This window comes from Melozone crissalis, unplaced genomic scaffold, assembly GCF_028551555.1.
Source record: "Melozone crissalis strain CALT ecotype California unplaced genomic scaffold, PUWL_Pcris_2 ptg000106l_1, whole genome shotgun sequence".
NCBI classification, from domain to species: domain Eukaryota; kingdom Metazoa; phylum Chordata; class Aves; order Passeriformes; family Passerellidae; genus Melozone; species Melozone crissalis.
In genome coordinates, this window is record NW_026535883.1 from 5,267,976 (window position 1) to 5,273,851 (window position 5,876).

The window sequence follows — 5,876 nt, forward strand, 5'->3', positions numbered from 1 at the left end:
GGCTCAGTGGGGATGAAGCAGACACATCTCTTTAATATTTCCCTGTGTGGGTTTTAGGATGAGTGCAGGACAATCCAGATACCCAATGCTGCACTTGGACTTCCTGTATCCAGCTGTAGGACAAGGGTGGGATAGTGGCAGGTAAGATTTGGGATGAGTTTAAAACACATTAGATATGACCCTGTATCTTCTCATATGTGCTCTCTCACACTGAGTGAGTAAAAACCAGCTTAATCCATAACAAAAGTGAGGCAAGCCAGTTCACATCTGCCAGGACACCCAAGGATGGGCACCAGCAGTTCCTACAGAACAGCTGTTGTGCAGGAATTCCTCCCTGCTGTGCTTTGGTCATCTCACTCTCTCACACTGAAATCTTTAAAGCTTTTATGGAATCCACTTGTAGTAGCTATTCCATTTTACTAAGAGAGAAAAATATCCTGAGTACTTATTTTGAATATGAAGCAAAACTGTCCTGTTTTCATTTACAGAAAAGTTGAGTCCTCTCAAATGACACTTTCAAGCAGATCTCACTAGTGAGGGGAATGAAGTGCTTCTTAAAAAGTCAGATATCCAGCACTCTGCTCTATTTATCACTGGGTCTCCATTTTATTGTTTAATTACAGCTTTTTAAAAATACAGTGTTCTTACAGGGAATATGTTCATTATTTAAAGAATTAATGAGTAAGTACTCATAGAAAAAATACAGGAAATACTGCTACATAAAATATTTTTACATTGGTTTTAATTTTACAAACTGTTAGTATCTTTTTGTTAACTATATTGATTGCCATTTTAGTTCCAAAAGTGCTTTTTACAGTGATCTATGTACTTCGGCTACATGCAAAAGCAATAATCACATATAAATGTATGTATATTGCAGTCTGTATCCCTGCTTTTTACCCTATATAATAGGGTTTTGTTAGTTGATTTTTTCTTTACAGAATGAAGAATTATAATAAACATCATTCAGCAGACTGGTCTTATTTATTCATTGGAATTAGAAGAAAATATATTAAAAAAAGAAATCTGTGTTTGCCTTTACTTTTAAAGATCAGGGTAGCAAGGAGCAGTTGTGGCATGCTCTAACTCAGCACACATGTTGACAGTCCTTTACAATATGCACAGTTTATTAAATTTAAACAAGTTATCTCTTTCCATTTCAAAGTTCTTTTGAGCTAATATGGTTCTCTTTTCTTTCCCCTCACTGTGGAGTATCTTCACTATCAAATCATCTATGCTTTCTCTGTCACTTGTTAAAGTAATTCCTTAGACTCATGTTCAGCCTCTCCCTACTTCTCTTTTGTCATTGTTCCTTAAGTTTTTATGTTAGGTTTTTTATTTTATTTTTTTAGTTATGTCTGTCTAGAGATGTTAAACACTTGTTATTTAGTTCTTTTTCATATATTTATGTAAAATTCTAAATCCTTATCAATTTCTAAAATTCCTAGAAAATGGTTGATAGTGATACCAATATGCAACACCCTGAAGGTTCAATCCTAGCCTTTGCTTCTTAAAACCAGCCACAGTAGATATTAAAATGCACAGCTAAAAAAGGATCAACGCTGTAACCAAACATTAATTGTCACTGTCCCAACACCCAAAAGCATGCATACATTTGTACTCTGACAATATCTGTGGTTCTTTTAGTCTATACAGACACAGACTCACACAAATTCATAGGGATCTCTGCAGAGACAATGTTGAGAGCTGCAGATGAAATGCATTCACTTCAGGATTAGTGCAGACTTCTCTCCATGACTGTTTTGAACTTTATTTGTGCATGGAAGTTGTCCAAAAAAGGAACAGAAAAATCACAGCCAGCTCACCCAGTGCTGCCAAATCTGCTGTAGTGGGGACCCCTAAAAATGGGCTGTCCCCCAGGAAGGGGACAGATGCAGTGCAAAAGCATGGCTCCAACTTGTCTTCCAATTTTGCCTCACGTTAACAGAGAGCAAAGTGTCGATAACTATTTGAGCTCCAGGCAATGTGGTCAGACTCCATATTTGGTATTCCTCTACTTGCAGACAGGAGCAAAGCCCCTGGGACAGGCTCCCATTATTCCCCAATGCCATTAGCAAGCTGTCCTGGCAGGGCAGTGACAAGTGTGCCATGGCTCTACTTTAGGAAATCCAACCTGTTTTATATCAGCTCTCCTGTTTTTTGGGGGGAATCATGTGATTTAGGTAGAGCTAGAGCAAGCATAGCAGGCCCTTCTATCAAGTCCCAGAAAAATCACAAGCAGTTCATAGAAACTGTTCACTGTGCAATTTCAAATAATGAACATACAAAATAAAGTGTCAGCAGGGAGCTGCTCGTGCATAATGTGGGAACAGGGATAATTGTTCAGTGTGATTGCATAAATTGTTTACTGCACACAGTTTAGATAACTTTAATGGCAAACAATTTTGCTCTGTCCTTATACCTCAGGATCATGTACCCTTTAGATAAACACCTACATCAACCATCTGTTAAACTTTGAATACTTTGATTATTTTAAAAAATGGTTGGCTTCTGGCTCTAAGCTGGCCACAACCAGTTACTATACTATTAGTCAGATACCTGGAAGCCCTGGGATGTGGTGTTTTATATCTTGGATTCAAACAAGAATTGTATTAACAGGAGACACCCTTCCTGCAGGTCTTGCAGGAAGAATTGCCTGACTATACATCAGAAAGTGTCTGTCAGAGGGCCTGAGGTAAACATGCACTGGAATGCACATACCCCTGTTAAATAAACCTCCAGAATACTAAAGAGCTGAGAGAGTATTTGTCATTCACAATCTCTTCCATACAAACTTCCTTCCAATAAAACATAATTCTTGAGGATGCTTTCAGGCAAATCACATATACATAAAATTTCTGTGGAAAATATGTGTGATTTTTCAGTTTTACAGCACAAAATTTCAGCAGGTGGGATGGGATTTGCTGGTGAATTTCATCCCACTCCAGACAGTTGTCAAATACACCCAGGATGAATTGCTTTCTAAAGGAGCCCACTTACAGACCCTATGGAGGGAATTTAAAAGATTGGTTTAGAGTAGATGCTGAGTGCGCTTCCTGAAACTATAAATGGAAACATTTCATAGATCTTGCCATTGTCTGAAAATAGCCCTGCCAGCCTGGCACATCTGGGATCCTGAATACAAAGCATTTGTTCTCTTTAGTGAAAACTTTGCCTAAAAAAGGCTGTGACATTGGGCTCTCATTTGGAAGAGGCACGGTGCTTGCAGTTTCACAAAAAGTTTCTTCCTCATCTGCTTAATAAAGTTTTCCTTTAAGTTTATCTAAACTAAACTGAGAGACAGGAGGAGAAGGTTCAGGTCTCAGCTGTGCCTCTGAACTCCTGCCTGTCCTCTTCTGAGGTCCAACACCTTCCTGCATTATCAGCAGGATGATATTTTCCCTGGAATAACAGAGGAAAAGGCAGGCACCAAGAGATTAAAGAACACTGTTGAGGATCACAAAGCTGGCTGCTGGAGATAAGGAACAAGACCGAGCAATTTGCAACACTCATGTGACATTTTCTACTGTGGACTATTATTGTGAAAAATAACTGTATGATTGGAGAAAGTACTTAAGCTATCAAGAATCTAATAGCAGAAGAAAGGGAAGAAGCTTGCATCAATGAATAGCTAACAAAATGCATCAATTCAACACAAATCTCCAAAAGTTGGTCTGTCTATCCAAAGCAAATTCCTCATTCTGTGTAAATGCAAACAGTTTTTATTTCTTGCCTCTGCCAGATTATTTTGTATTTGCAGACTTCAAAGGACCTGCAGCTTGTTGACAAAGATAGGTTAAAGCAGTCTTTATAGTGGTTTAGCAATAGGACATTAATTTAATTAAACCAGCCCACTATCTTACAGTGCATGAGACCTTATTTTAAGGGGATAAATTCTACTTAGTACTTTTTACTTAGAGAATGTTGTCTGTATAAGTATAGGTAATATTATCTAATATTATCTGTAAAACTAAAGGCCAATAATCTATTTTATAAAATTAATTCCAGTGATTCTGTTAGAGAGTTTTTCTTCCATGCACAGGTGCACACCACAGCCCAAGACTAGAGTCTGTCAGAGCCATGTCTGTGTGCTCCACCTGCTTATGGTCCTCCTGGAGAGAGAGGATACAGGGGCATCTCTTTGCTCCTCTCCCATTTCCCTCTTCCTGCTGACAGCTGTACTGGTGGATGCCACCTCCTCCATGTAGTCTTGGTTTTTACTGCCCTGCTGCAGAGGGGAAATGGCATTTAATCATGAATATACATGAAGATCCCAAGAGACTAGCTGCTATCAGGACAAAGCTCTACACTGTCACATGGCTGCAAATATTATTAGTTTGTTGCCAAGCTTTTCCAACAAACTTATTTTCCTTTTTTTCCTATTGGGCTAAGCACATGCTGTTTACCACCAAGGTTCCCCCAAAATTAGAGAAGACCTAGAGGGAAATGAGAGAGGTACAAAAACTATAGAAGACACAACCAGTAGAACAAACTGCGCTTCTCCAACACATAATATTCAGTAACATGCCAGAAAAGGCTTACACATCAGTTTGGATTGGGGTAGAAACTCTCTGACAGGCTGCTTTGTGCAGCTTTTGGAAGCTCCCTGGCTTTGCTCCAGCAAGCGTAGCTGAATCCTATCAATCTCAAGCACATGCTAGATGCTATCACTCATGACCATTCCTGTAGCCATGCTACCTGACTCATTCTTCTACCCTTTTTCCAGCTCACTCACTCAGCATAACTCAGGAAAGAGAAGGTACATCCATAAAAATGGCTGGCCAGTCAGAGGAAATGTAGTGCCAAATCAAGTCACTCATAATTATTTCATAATATATTTTTGAAAATCAGATCTTACACAAGGCAACAGGATTCATAAAACCCTTGTTCACATGGCATACATTCCTGAAGAGATCCGGATCCCTTGTGCAAGGTGCAAAACTGAGAATAACTGTGACAAAGGCAGGGTCTCCCCGGGCACATGTGATGTGTACGTGTATAAACTGTTTCTTCAAAAACAAGTTGGGATCCTGTATGCTTCCCAAAAATATTTAAGAATAATGCCGACCATATGCTCTTGGCTGCTGAAAACCCCACTTTGTATCTAGCTCATCAATGTATTGAAAGGATTTTTCTGCCTTGGCAGTTCTCATTTATCAGGTTTTGAGATGGGCTGGAATGCCTTTCACCACTGAATGCCCCTCCTCAGCCTCCTGGGGATGAAGGCACGCTCGGTGACTGCTTTGCCCGTCCTGTCACACTCGTACAGGACACGGGCAGAGTCGGTGCCAACATGCGGGGACAGACACGTCCCGCTTTGGAATCATGCCGTTTCTGGGAGCTGTCAAATGCCACACGAGCAAACTTGGTGACATTCCTTAAACATCACGCTCGTGACCAGGCAACCACAGCAGGTGCCGAGTTGAGAAGAAAACAGTTTTATAAAGGCTGTTGAGGCTCCTTGACACACCATGTAGGGGCAACGCTGCTTGCCCCAGGTTTAGGGGAGAATTCAGCTCTTCTAATTTTAACCACACAACAGCTGGGCAGGCTGCCCGGCCGCGGGGCTCTGGCTGCACCTCAGCGCGGCGGCTCTCCGCATCTGCTTCAGGCGCCTCGGTTGAACACTGCCCGGCGACCACAGCCCCCGGCCCGGGCGGGGGTGCCCGGAGCGATGCTCTGAGGGTTGTGGAGGCCGGGGCGATGCTCTGAGGGTCGCGGGGGCCGCGGCCGCTCCCGCCCCTCACGGCGCGCCCTCAGCCCCGGGCCCGGCGGAGGCGCCTGCGCGCTGCGGCCGCTCGGTGCCGGCCCCGCTGGCGCCGCCCGCAGCTCCCGCGGCTCCTCTGCCTATTTTAGTCACAGCCGCGGCTCTGTGC